Consider the following 14500-nt stretch of genomic DNA (forward strand, 5'->3'; position numbering starts at 1 on the left):
CCCTTATAAACCATCTCTCCACTCCCATCCACAAAACAGCAGACAAATTTGGACATATATGTTTGATCAAAGCAGCTGAGAGGTAGAGGAGGGAAATTCCCAACCTGTAAAAACAACTAAAATAAGTTGAAGATCAACCGCCGTTCATGAGACTCTGATCATGGTATACACTTCCAGATTTATTTCATAGGCAAAAGGCACACAATTCTCGTTAGACACCCGAGCTAAGTTACGAACTCGCAATCAAAGAGTTGGACCAAGTCTTTCCCCACTAGTTTTAAGCAGCCAAGCTTTAATTCTGAATCTCCAAACCACAAGTGCAAAGACAAATCTGTCCGTTTTTTCAGGAACAAAAGCATGACTGAAAGAATTGTTTATAAGGTTTGATTCCAGAGTCCCTGACAGGAGGGACTTTAGGACTGGATGAAGTAATCTGTTTCAGTTGCGGCTCTCAGCTGAAAGTGATGCAGTTTAACATTTTTTTTTCAGCCTTTGGCAACCAAGAGGTAATACACAAGTGTACGGTTTGCAAACTTTTCCAAAATCACCACACAGATGAGACCACAATGGCTTGAATGTTAGATCGCCTCTTTCAATGCTAAATATATCAATTCTGAGTGGAAGAAGCACTATTTTGCAGATTAATTTCATCAGCCCCCTCCTCTAACTTGTAAGCATTAACAAGGATCATGCTCAGAGTACTTTTGAATTATTAGGACACCCAGGTTGCAATGTATTTCAAATTACGTTTCACAGAAACTTTCTGAGACCAGGCTTTCAATTAGCCATTTCTCTTGGTATGGTTAAAGATGTACCACATGCACTCAAATTCGGATGACTAATACTCTAACTTAACACTGCAAGACAGAATCTGGTCTGTAAAGGTGTCAACCTGTTGTGACTGCATTATTCCGCTATGGCAACTATCAGACACTGATGATGGTGTTCTTATATCAAGATATGATAGTATGAACCTTGGCGATCCACCAAAAACAACAAAATATACAGATGCTTAGATTTTGCCTGCCACAGCGGTCTCAGTGGGTCAAAAGTGGCTTTGCCAGATTGAGCTCCAACAAGATGTACAGATATAAGAATAGGTCTCCAGCTCATCTTTCAAGGTCAGGGGTCCATTTAGCTTCTAGGGTATTCCCATAAATTCCTCATCCAAGTGCTTTTTCTATTTTGTGGCGCCTTTTTGATGCACCACGAGTAATCCAGATGGAATGTGTTTGTCTTTTTCCACAGAGTAGTGGAACCGCTTAGGCTTTCACGCTTTATTAATAAAACCGGCGTCCACCCCATTACGTTCAGGTCCCATATTCCAAACTTGGTGAATGACGTCAACAAATTTGAGGCCAGTGTTACTTTGGATGAGCCATGGTCCGTAATACACTGGAAAATGAAATTCTTAATATTCAGTGCATTGCTTCGGGGAGCCTACATTCTTTGTTCAATCGTACTGGAGGAGAGGTGTTTCAATAGGGAAGTGTGCCATCACTGATTCACTCACTGAGATTTCATATGTACCTTGTGCTAATGTTTCTTTCGTAGTGTATGGATATTTTTATCAGGCAAACCCTTGTTTCATAAGCAAGTTGATAGAGGTTGGACATGTGCAAGTTGGGTATAGTACAGGTGGAGCTGGACAGATGTAGCACCTGCAACACATGCAAACCTTGTGATATGATTACCTTCACATAACCATGTAACAAGCAGTAGCAGGAATGTGGTGCCTGTGACTGTTTCGAAATGACTTGACAGCTTCTATTTCCAAAAGGTTGATGGCACTCACCCGGTTAATAAAACTGGAGGGCAAAATGTATGGCAAAGAAATGAGCGCCATGTTCCCAGGAGGACTTGTGAAAAATGTTCATTTGGTCAAACAGACCTGAAATTAGTAGTAAGAAATGTTTATTTTTTAGAAATCTAGTTAAAAATCATCAGTGAGATGTGCTGCAGACGATACTTGTAGGAAGTTGGCTCTGTATGTGCTATTTCAAAGTAAGGAATAGCATGCACAGAGTCCAAGGGTTCCCCTTAGAGGTAAAATAGTGGTAAAAATAGATAATACTAATGCTCTATTTTGTGGTAGTGTGGTCGAGCAGTAGGCTTATCCAAGGAGTAGTGTTAAGCATTTGTTGTACATACACATAGACAATAAATGAGGTACACACACTCAGAGACAAATCCAGCCAATAGGTTTTTATATAGAAAAATATCTTTTCTTAGTTTATTTTAAGAACCACAGGTTCAAATTCTACATGTAATATCTCATTCGAAAGGTATTGCAGGTAAGTACTTTAGGAACTTCAAATCATCAAAATTGCATGTATACTTTTCAAGTTATTCACAAATAGCTGTTTTAAAAGTGGACACAGTGCAATTTTCACAGTTCCTAGGGGAGGTAAGTATTCGTTAGGTTAACCAGGTAAGTAAGACACTTACAGGGCTTAGTTCTTGGTCCAAGGTAGCCCACCGTTGGGGGTTCAGAGCAACCCCAAAGTCACCACACCAGCAGCTCAGGGCCGGTCAGGTGCAGAGTTCAAAGTGGTGCCCAAAACACATAGGCTAGAATGGAGAGAAGGGGGTGCCCCGGTTCCGGTCTGCTTGCAGCTAAGTACCCGCGTCTTCGGAGGGCAGACCAGGGGGGTTTTGTAGGGCACCGGGGGGGACACAAGTCCACACAGAAATTTCACCCTCAGCAGCGCGGGGGCGGCCGGGTGCAGTGTAGAAACAGGCGTCGGGTTCGCAATGTTAGTCTACGAGAGATCTCGGGATCTCTTCAGCGCTGCAGGCAGGCAAGGGGGGGATTCCTCGGGGAAACCTCCACTTGGGCAAGGGAGAGGGACTCCTGGGGGTCACTTCTCCAGTGAAAGTCCGGTCCTTCAGGTCCTGGGGGCTGCGGGTGCAGGGTCTCTCCCAGGCGTCGGGACTTTAGGTTCAAAGAGTCGCGGTCAGGGGAAGCCTCGGGTTTCCCTCTGCAGGCGGCGCTGTGGGGGCTCAGGGGGGACAGGTTTTGGTACTCACAGTATCAGAGTAGTCCTGGGGTCCCTCCTGAGGTGTTGGATCGCCACCAGCCGAGTCGGGGTCGCCGGGTGCAGTGTTGCAAGTCTCACGCTTCTTGCGGGGAGCTTGCAGGGTTCTTTAAAGCTGCTGGAAACAGGGTTGCAGCTTTTCTTGGAGCAGGTCCGCTGTCCTCGGGAGTTTCTTGTCTTTTCGAAGCAGGGGCAGTCCTCCGAGGATGTCGAGGTCGCTGGTCCCTTTGGAAGGCGTCGCTGGAGCAGGATCTTTGGAAGGCAGGAGACAGGCCGGTGAGTTTCTGGAGCCAAGGCAGTTGTCGTCTTCTGGTCTTCCGCTGCAGGGGTTTTCAGCTGGGCAGTCCTTCTTCTTGTAGTTGCAGGAATCTAATTTTCTAGGGTTCAGGGTAGCCCTTAAATACTAAATTTAAGGGCGTGTTTAGGTCTGGGGGGTTAGTAGCCAATGGCTACTAGCCCTGAGGGTGGGTACACCCTCTTTGTGCCTCCTCCCAAGAGGAGGCGGTCACAATCCTAACCCTATTGGGGGAATCCTCCATCTGCAAGATGGAGGATTTCTAAAAGTTAGAGTCACTTCAGCTCAGGACACCTTAGGGGCTGTCCTGACTGGCCAGAGACTCCTCCTTGTTTTTCTCATTATTTTCTCCGGCCTTGCCGCCAAAAGTGGGGCCTGGCCGGAGGGGGCGGGCAACTCCACTAGCTGGAGTGTCCTGCTGGGTTGGCACAAAGGAGGTGAGCCTTTGAGGCTCACCGCCAGGTGTGACAATTCCTGCCTGGGAGAGGTGTTAGCATCTCCACCCAGTGCAGGCTTTGTTACTGGCCTCAGAGTGACAAAGGCACTCTCCCCATGGGGCCAGCAACATGTCTCGGTTTGTGGCAGGCTGCTAAAACTAGTCAGCCTACACAGATAGTCGGTTAAGTTTCAGGGGGCACCTCTAAGGTGCCCTCTGGGGTGTATTTTACAATAAAATGTACACTGGCATCAGTGTGCATTTATTGTGCTGAGAAGTTTGATACCAAACTTCCCAGTTTTCAGTGTAGCCATTATGGTGCTGTGGAGTTCGTGTTTGACAAACTCCCAGACCATATACTCTTATGGCTACCCTGCACTTACAATGTCTAAGGTTTTGTTTAGACACTGTAGGGGTACCATGCTCATGCACTGGTACCCTCACCTATGGTATAGTGCACCCTGCCTTAGGGCTGTAAGGCCTGCTAGAGGGGTGTCTTACCTATACTGCATAGGCAGTGAGAGGCTGGCATGGCACCCTGAGGGGAGTGCCATGTCGACTTACTCGTTTTGTCCTCACTAGCACACACAAGCTGGCAAGCAGTGTGTCTGTGCTGAGTGAGAGGTCTCCCGGGTGGCATAAGACATGCTGCAGCCCTTAGAGACCTTCCTTGGCATCAGGGCCCTTGGTACTAGAAGTACCAGTTACAAGGGACTTATCTGGATGCCAGGGTCTGCCAATTGTGGATACAAAAGTACAGGTTAGGGAAAGAACACTGGTGCTGGGGCCTGGTTAGCAGGCCTCAGCACACTTTCAATTGTAAACATAGCATCAGCAAAGGCAAAAAGTCAGGGGGCAACCATGCCAAGGAGGCATTTCCTTACACAACCCCCCCCCCCAAACGAAAGAGGATGAGACTAACCTTTCCCAAGAGAGTCTTCATTTTCTAAGTGGAAGAACCTGGAAAGGCCATCTGCATTGGCATGGGCAGTCCCAGGTCTGTGTTCCACTATAAAGTCCATTCCCTGTAGGGAGATGGACCACCTCAACAGTTTAGGATTTTCACCTTTCATTTGCATCAGCCATTTGAGAGGTCTGTGGTCAGTTTGAACTAGGAAGTGAGTCCCAAAGAGGTATGGTCTCAGCTTCTTCAGGGACCAAACCACAGCAAAGGCCTCCCTCTCAATGGCACTCCAACGCTGCTCCCTGGGGAGTAACCTCCTGCTAATGAAAGCAACAGGCTGGTCAAGGCCATCATCATTTGTTTGGGACAAAACTGCCCCTATCCCATGTTCAGAGGCATCAGTCTGCACAATGAACTGCTTAGAATAATCTGGAGCTTTGAGAACTGGTGCTGAGCACATTGCCTGTTTCAGGGTGTCAAAGGCCTGTTGGCATTCCACAGTCCAGTTTACTTTCTTGGGCATTTTCTTGGAGGTGAGTTCAGTGAGGGCTGTCACAATGGATCCATATCCCTTCACAAACCTCCTGTAATACCCAGTCAAGCCAAGGAATGCCCTGACTTGAGTCTGGGTTTTTGGAGCTACCCAGTCCAGAATAGTCTGGATCTTGGGTTGGAGTGGCTGAACTTGGCCTCCACCTACAAGGTGTCCCAAGTAAACCACAGTTCCCTGCCCTATCTGGCATTTGGATGCCTTGATAGAGAGGCCTGCAGATTGCAGAGCCTTCAAAACCTTCCTCAGGTGGACCAGGTGATCCTGCCAGGTGGAGCTAAAGACAGCAATATCATCAAGATAAGCTGTGCTAAAGGACTCCAAGCCAGCAAGGACTTGATTCACCAACCTTTGGAAGGTGGCAGGGGCATTCTTTAAACCAAAGGGCATAACAGTAAACTGATAATGCCCATCAGGTGTGGAGAATGCTGTCTTTTCTTTTGCTCCAGGTGCCATTTTTATTTGCCAGTACCCTGCTGTCAAGTCAAAGGTACTTAAGAATTTGGCAGCACCTAATTTGTCTATGAGCTCATCAGCTCTTGGAATTGGGTGGGCATCTGTCTTGGTGACAGAATTGAGCCCTCTGTAGTCCACACAAAACCTCATCTCTTTCTTTCCATCTTTGGTGTGAGGTTTGGGGACTAAGACCACTGGGCTAGCCCAGGGGCTGTCAGAGCGCTCAATTACTCCCAATTCCAGCATCTTGTGGACTTCCACCTTGATGCTTTCCTTAACATGGTCAGATTGTCTAAAGATTTTGTTCTTGACAGGCATGCTGTCTCCTGTGTCCACATCATGGGTACACAGGTGTGTCTGACCAGGGGTTAAGGAGAAGAGTTCAGGAAACTGTTGTAGGACTCTCCTACAATCAGCTTGCTGTTGGCCAGAGAGGGTGTCTGAGTAGATCACTCCATCTACTGTGCCATCTTTTGGGTCTGATGACAGAAGATCAGGGAGAGGTTCACTCTCTGCCTCCTGATCCTCATCTGTTACCATCAACAGATTGACATCAGCCCTGTCATGGAAGAGCTTAAGGCGGTTCACATGGATCACCCTCTTGGGGCTCCTGCTTGTGCCCAGGTCCACCAAGTAGGTGACCTGACTCTTCCTTTCTAGCACTGGGTAAGGGCCACTCCATTTGTCCTGGAGTGCCCTGGGAGCCACAGGCTCCAGAACCCAGACTTTCTGCCCTGGTTGGAACTCAACCAGTGCAGCCTTTTGGTCATACCAAAACTTCTGGAGCTGTTGGCTGGCCTCAAGGTTTTTGGTTGCCTTTTCCATGTACTCTGCCATTCTAGAGCGAAGGCCAAGTACATAGTCCACTATGTCCTGTTTAGGCTCGTGGAGAGGTCTCTCCCAGCCTTCTTTAACAAGGGCAAGTGGTCCCCTTACAGGATGACCAAACAGAAGTTCAAAGGGTGAGAATCCTACTCCCTTCTGTGGCACCTCTCTGTAGGCGAAAAGCAGACATGGCAAGAGGACATCCCATCTCCTTTTGAGTTTTTCTGGGAGCCCCATGATCATGCCCTTTAATGTCTTGTTGAATCTCTCAACTAAGCCATTAGTTTGTGGATGGTAAGGTGTAGTGAATTTATAAGTCACTCCACACTCATTCCACATATGTTTCAGGTATGCTGACATGAAGTTGGTACCTCTGTCAGACACCACCTCCTTAGGGAAACCCACTCTGGTAAAGATACCAATGAGGGCCTTGGCTACTGCAGGGGCAGTAGTCGACCTAAGGGGAATAGCTTCAGGATACCTGGTAGCATGATCCACTACTACCAGGATATACATATTTCCTGAGGCTGTGGGAGGTTCTAGTGGACCAACTATGTCCACACCCACTCTTTCAAAGGGCACCCCCACCACTGGAAGTGGAATGAGGGGGGCCTTTGGATGCCCACCTGTCTTACCACTGGCTTGACAGGTGGGGCAGGAGAGGCAAAACTCCTTAACCATGTTGGACATATTGGGCCAGTAGAAGTGGTTGACTAACCTCTCCCACGTCTTGGTTTGTCCCAAATGTCCAGCAAGGGGAATGTCATGGGCCAATGTTAGGATGAACTTCCTGAACAGCTGAGGCACTACCACTCTCCTAGTGGCACCAGGTTTGGGGTCTCTGGCCTCAGTGTACAGGAGTCCATCTTCCCAATAGACCCTATGCGTTCCATTTTTCTTGCCTTTGGACTCTTCAGCAGCTTGCTGCCTAAGGCCTTCAAGAGAGGGACAGGTTTCTTGTCCCTTACACAGCTCCTCCCTTGAGGGTCCCCCTGGGCCTAAGAGCTCAACCTGATAAGGTTCAAGCTCCAAAGGCTCAGTTCCCTCAGAGGGCAGAACTTCTTCCTGAGAAGAGAGGTTCCCTTTCTTTTGCTGTGTTGCAGTTGGTTTCCCAACTGACTTTCCTGTTCTCTTGGTAGGCTGGGCCATTTTTCCAGACTCCAGCTCTACTTTTTCACCCTGTGCCTTGCATTGTGCTCTTGTTTTCACACACACCAGTTCAGGGATACCCAGCATTGCTGCATGGGTTTTTAGTTCTACCTCAGCCCATGCTGAGGACTCCAGGTCATTTCCAAGCAGACAGTCCACTGGGATATTTGAGGAGACCACCACCTGTTTCAGGCCATTGACCCCTCCCCATTCTAAAGTAACCATTGCCATGGGATGTACTTTTCTCTGATTGTCAGCGTTGGTGACTGTGTAAGTTTTTCCAGTCAGGTATTGGCCAGGGGAAACCAGTTTCTCTGTCACCATGGTGACACTGGCACCTGTATCCCTCAGGCCCTCTATTCTAGTCCCATTAATTAAGAGTTGCTGTCTGAATTTTTGCATGTTAGGCGGCCAGACAGCTAGTGTGGCTAAATCCACCCCACCCTCAGAAACTAGAGTAGCTTCAGTGTGGACCCTGATTTGCTCTGGGCACACTGTTGATCCCACTTGGAGACTAGCCATACCAGTGTTACCTGGATGGGAGTTTGGAGTGGAACCTTTCTTGGGACAGGCCTTGTCTCCAGTTTGGTGTCCATGCTGTTTACAGCTATGACACCAGGCCTTTTTGGGATCAAAGTTTTTACCCTTGTACCCATTGTTTTGTGAAGAGGCTCTGGGCCCACCCTCCTGTGCAGGTTTTTGGGGGCCTGTAGAAGACTCTTTACTATTTTTATTTTTGGCTGTCTCATCACCCTTTCCCTGGGGAGTCTTTGTGACCCCTTTCTTTTGGTCACCCCCTGTTGAAGTCTTGGACACCCTTGTCTTGACCCAATGGTCCGCCTTCTTTCCCAATTCTTGGGGAGAAATTGGTCCTAGGTCTACCAGATGCTGATGCAGTTTATCATTGAAACAATTACTTAACAGGTGTTCTTTCACAAATAAATTGTACAGCCCATCATAATTACTTACACCACTGCCTTGAATCCAACCATCTAGTGTTTTCACTGAGTAGTCAACAAAGTCAACCCAGGTCTGGCTCGAGGATTTTTGAGCCCCCCTGAACCTAATCCTGTACTCCTCAGTGGAGAATCCAAAGCCCTCAATCAGGGTACCCTTCATGAGGTCATAAGATTCTGCATCTTGTCCAGAGAGTGTGAGGAGTCTATCCCTACACTTTCCTGTGAACATTTCCCAAAGGAGAGCACCCCAGTGAGATCTGTTCACTTTTCTGGTTACACAAGCCCTCTCAAAAGCTGTGAACCATTTGGTGATGTCATCACCATCTTCATATTTAGTTACAATCCCTTTAGGGATTTTCAACATGTCAGGAGAATCTCTGACCCTATTTATATTGCTGCCACCATTGATGGGTCCTAGGCCCATCTCTTGTCTTTCCCTCTCTATGGCTAGGATCTGTCTTTCCAAAGCCAATCTTTTGGCCATCCTGGCTAATTGGATGTCCTCTTCACTGGGGCTATCCTCAGTGATTTCAGAGGTGTTGGTCTCTCCTGTGAGGGAACCAGCATCTCTGACTATTATTTTAGGAGTCAGGGTTTGAGGGACCCTGTCCTCCCTAGATAGGACTGGTAGGGGGGAATTTTCCTCCAAGTCACTATCCTCTTCCTCTGAGTTGCCACCCTCAGAGGGGTTGGCCTTTTCAAACTCTGCCAAAAGCTCCTGGAGCTGTATTTTGGTAGGTTTGGGGCCCATTGTTATTTTCTTTATTTTACAGAGTGACCTTAGCTCCCTCATCTTAAGATGGAGGTAAGGTGTGGTGTCGAGTTCCACCACAGTCACATCTGTGCTAGACATTTTGCTTCTAAAAGTTGGAATACTTTTTAAGAATCTACAACTGGTTCTAGAATCTAATTCAAACTTTTACAAACTTTTAAACTCTAAAAGAAATGCTAAACAGGATCTAACACAAGGCCCTAGCAGGTCTTTTAAGAATTTAGAAAACTTTTCAAATTGCAAAAATCAATTTCTAATGTCAATTTTGGAATTTGTCGTGTGATCAGGTATTGGCTGAGTAGTCCAGCAAATGCAAAGTCTTGTACCCCACCGCTGATCCACCAATGTAGGAAGTTGGCTCTGTATGTGCTATTTCAAAGTAAGGAATAGCATGCACAGAGTCCAAGGGTTCCCCTTAGAGGTAAAATAGTGGTAAAAATAGATAATACTAATGCTCTATTTTGTGGTAGTGTGGTCGAGCAGTAGGCTTATCCAAGGAGTAGTGTTAAGCATTTGTTGTACATACACATAGACAATAAATGAGGTACACACACTCAGAGACAAATCCAGCCAATAGGTTTTTATATAGAAAAATATCTTTTCTTAGTTTATTTTAAGAACCACAGGTTCAAATTCTACATGTAATATCTCATTCGAAAGGTATTGCAGGTAAGTACTTTAGGAACTTCAAATCATCAAAATTGCATGTATACTTTTCAAGTTATTCACAAATAGCTGTTTTAAAAGTGGACACTTAGTGCAATTTTCACAGTTCCTAGGGGAGGTAAGTATTCGTTAGGTTAACCAGGTAAGTAAGACACTTACAGGGCTTAGTTCTTGGTCCAAGGTAGCCCACCGTTGGGGGTTCAGAGCAACCCCAAAGTCACCACACCAGCAGCTCAGGGCCGGTCACGTGCAGAGTTCAAAGTGGTGCCCAAAACACATAGGCTAGAATGGAGAGAAGGGGGTGCCCCGGTTCCGGTCTGCTTGCAGGTAAGTACCCGCGTCTTCGGAGGGCAGACCAGGGGGGTTTTGTAGGGCACCGGGGGGGACACAAGTCCACACAGAAATTTCACCCTCAGCAGCGCGGGGGCGGCCGGGTGCAGTGTAGAAACAGGCGTCGGGTTCGCAATGTTAGTCTACGAGAGATCTCGGGATCTCTTCAGCGCTGCAGGCAGGCAAGGGGGGGATTCCTCGGGGAAACCTCCACTTGGGCAAGGGAGAGGGACTCCTGGGGGTCACTTCTCCAGTGAAAGTCCGGTCCTTCAGGTCCTGGGGGCTGCGGGTGCAGGGTCTCTCCCAGGCGTCGGGACTTTAGGTTCAAAGAGTCGCGGTCAGGGGAAGCCTCGGGTTTCCCTCTGCAGGCGGCGCTGTGGGGGCTCAGGGGGGACAGGTTTTGGTACTCACAGTATCAGAGTAGTCCTGGGGTCCCTCCTGAGGTGTTGGATCGCCACCAGCCGAGTCGGGGTCGCCGGGTGCAGTGTTGCAAGTCTCACGCTTCTTGCGGGGAGCTTGCAGGGTTCTTTAAAGCTGCTGGAAACAGGGTTGCAGCTTTTCTTGGAGCAGGTCCGCTGTCCTCGGGAGTTTCTTGTCTTTTCGAAGCAGGGGCAGTCCTCCGAGGATGTCGAGGTCGCTGGTCCCTTTGGAAGGCGTCGCTGGAGCAGGATCTTTGGAAGGCAGGAGACAGGCCGGTGAGTTTCTGGAGCCAAGGCAGTTGTCGTCTTCTGGTCTTCCGCTGCAGGGGTTTTCAGCTGGGCAGTCCTTCTTCTTGTAGTTGCAGGAATCTAATTTTCTAGGGTTCAGGGTAGCCCTTAAATACTAAATTTAAGGGCGTGTTTAGGTCTGGGGGGTTAGTAGCCAATGGCTACTAGCCCTGAGGGTGGGTACACCCTCTTTGTGCCTCCTCCCAAGAGGAGGGGGTCACAATCCTAACCCTATTGGGGGAATCCTCCATCTGCAAGATGGAGGATTTCTAAAAGTTAGAGTCACTTCAGCTCAGGACACCTTAGGGGCTGTCCTGACTGGCCAGAGACTCCTCCTTGTTTTTCTCATTATTTTCTCCGGCCTTGCCGCCAAAAGTGGGGCCTGGCCGGAGGGGGCGGGCAACTCCACTAGCTGGAGTGTCCTGCTGGGTTGGCACAAAGGAGGTGAGCCTTTGAGGCTCACCGCCAGGTGTGACAATTCCTGCCTGGGAGAGGTGTTAGCATCTCCACCCAGTGCAGGCTTTGTTACTGGCCTCAGAGTGACAAAGGCACTCTCCCCATGGGGCCAGCAACATGTCTCGGTTTGTGGCAGGCTGCTAAAACTAGTCAGCCTACACAGATAGTCGGTTAAGTTTCAGGGGGCACCTCTAAGGTGCCCTCTGGGGTGTATTTTACAATAAAATGTACACTGGCATCAGTGTGCATTTATTGTGCTGAGAAGTTTGATACCAAACTTCCCAGTTTTCAGTGTAGCCATTATGGTGCTGTGGAGTTCGTGTTTGACAAACTCCCAGACCATATACTCTTATGGCTACCCTGCACTTACAATGTCTAAGGTTTTGTTTAGACACTGTAGGGGTACCATGCTCATGCACTGGTACCCTCACCTATGGTATAGTGCACCCTGCCTTAGGGCTGTAAGGCCTGCTAGAGGGGTGTCTTACCTATACTGCATAGGCAGTGAGAGGCTGGCATGGCACCCTGAGGGGAGTGCCATGTCGACTTACTCGTTTTGTCCTCACTAGCACACACAAGCTGGCAAGCAGTGTGTCTGTGCTGAGTGAGAGGTCTCCCGGGTGGCATAAGACATGCTGCAGCCCTTAGAGACCTTCCTTGGCATCAGGGCCCTTGGTACTAGAAGTACCAGTTACAAGGGACTTATCTGGATGCCAGGGTCTGCCAATTGTGGATACAAAAGTACAGGTTAGGGAAAGAACACTGGTGCTGGGGCCTGGTTAGCAGGCCTCAGCACACTTTCAATTGTAAACATAGCATCAGCAAAGGCAAAAAGTCAGGGGGCAACCATGCCAAGGAGGCATTTCCTTACAATACTTGATAACCGAACTGAAAACCTGAGTGGGGGGGTCTCCCAAGACAGTTTATTTTCCAACATATTTAATTTAGATGTAGATGCAAAAGGCTCAGAGTGATATTTTCCGTTTTTGGTTTGACTGTTCACTAATGTCTCACAGAGACAGCACCACTGCCATAGTACAAGACAAATGATGGTAAAAAAACAAGATATATATATCTTTTTTTTCTTTACAGGCTCGTGCTATGAAAACATTCAGTGAAAGAATGATCTGTAGATACTGAAGGGTGTATGTAACCTGTGATGTAGGACTGAGGAACTTTCTTACTAGACATACTAAAAGATACATATTATTGAACCAGTGGTTTAATCCCATTTTCTTTGGGTATTATATAACTGTAAATATATGTCTTGCACATTTGAACATTGCATGTTTAATAATTAATAATGCAACACATCCTCATGCATTGTTGTGGCACAGGATCATATTAATGTGTAACTCATTAGTATAACGAGACTCTCTAGCTGACACTTGGTTGAGAGTCCTCGCCAGCCTTAATTTGCAGACAGCTCAGATCCCAAGATAGCGCCCGGTCGGGCTTACACAATTCACTTTATGGTCAGCATAGGACTGTCTGATTCATTTGACGTTTGCCAAGCCTCAGTGAAAATTGCATGAATTGATTCTTCAGTCTCGGATGGCATCATATCTGTGGTTTGTGCCATGTTTTCCCTTCCTTGTGGTCTGCTTTTTTAAAAAACTTTCTGCTGTATTTCTGTGTTCTGACTTTCAACAGTGCAACACTATCTATACCATGGTAAGTTTGTAATATCAAGCCTGAGGTGCAGATTGTGTCATTTACAGACTCCCAGGCATATTTTTTCATATATTTTATCATGCCTTCCACCTCAGTATACAAATGTTTGCCTATGATTAAGGACCAACCAACACAAACCCCGTTGCAGGAGATGCAGTGGAGACTGCTACAAAGCCTCCAGAACAGTCAAAAAAGGTTTACCTCTATAAATGTTTCATTTATGCATGCATCCATCATAACCATCTGCTAAAACATCTGCTAACCTAAGAGACTAGAAAACTACTGGACAGTCTCCAAATTTCCCTACCCCTGCAAAGTCTCAGAAAAGAAGGCAACACTACAGCTTTGTGAATACATGCAACTAAAACATTTCTTCCACAACCATCAGTGTGATTTCATACATGTGAGGAGCACTGGTGTTAGCTAACATTGCTGGAGAGCTCTTTTTATCTTAGGATGAAGGCAAGAAAACAGCACTCTTTTTCGTCAAACTAATCTGCCGCCTAATGCACCGCTGAATATACAATACCAATGGAAAGGCTGACACAGGGCAGGCATAACAGGTAGGGCTCTTCAATGCCTCACATCAATTTTTAACAACTGCAGCCAGAAATACAGAATTGGGGCAGCCAATCCTCCACTCTCCCAGTTTCCTGAAGCTTTCACAAACAATCATCTCTCTTGTCACTGTTCAACTTTTACAAATGCCCTTTGGCACAACTTCTTCAGAAGTACCAGATGAACGTCTAACTTCAGAAATCCACTTCTGCCTGGGAAAAAAAATCTTGAGAATCCTACCAACATCACCTTAACCATATTTTCTACTGAACATGAATAAATGGAGCCACAACTGAGATTCTAGTACTGGAAGATTTTGTGCCTTTCATTTGGCCTTCACACCCTGGAACTTCTCATCAAACCTCTGCAAAAGTAAAAAACATGCAGAAATTGAATCGTCACTATGTACCAACCATGAATGTAATTTAACGTTTGCTGGTGTTATCAACTAATGATCTTTCAAGAGGATGAAACATGGAGGAGGCAGATCACTGGATGTACAGGTCCTAAGTCTGCAAAGAGTACTTAATCCAAACTTGAGATCTGAATCAAACTTCCTGCTGTTAAAGAAACATTTTAAAACCAAACTATTTAAATGTGCATCCAAATGAACCCCACACAGAACGAGATCACGATTGAAGAATTTTGAGAACAGCTATTCCACTGACAACTTGTAATGCTTAATAAAGCCTTCAAATAAACAGCTAATGCTGCCCTTGGAGTAT

General features: G+C 47.0%; 1 protein-coding gene across 8 annotated transcripts in view; it reads right to left on the reverse strand.

Annotated features, from left to right (window-relative positions):
- Positions 1-14500, reverse strand: part of TRAF3IP1 (TRAF3 interacting protein 1) — a 406766-nt gene that overhangs the window by 302531 nt on the left and 89735 nt on the right. The window lies entirely within an intron of this gene.

The sequence above is a fragment of the Pleurodeles waltl genome, chromosome 3_1 (assembly GCF_031143425.1).
Source record: "Pleurodeles waltl isolate 20211129_DDA chromosome 3_1, aPleWal1.hap1.20221129, whole genome shotgun sequence".
NCBI classification, from domain to species: Eukaryota; Metazoa; Chordata; class Amphibia; order Caudata; family Salamandridae; genus Pleurodeles; species Pleurodeles waltl.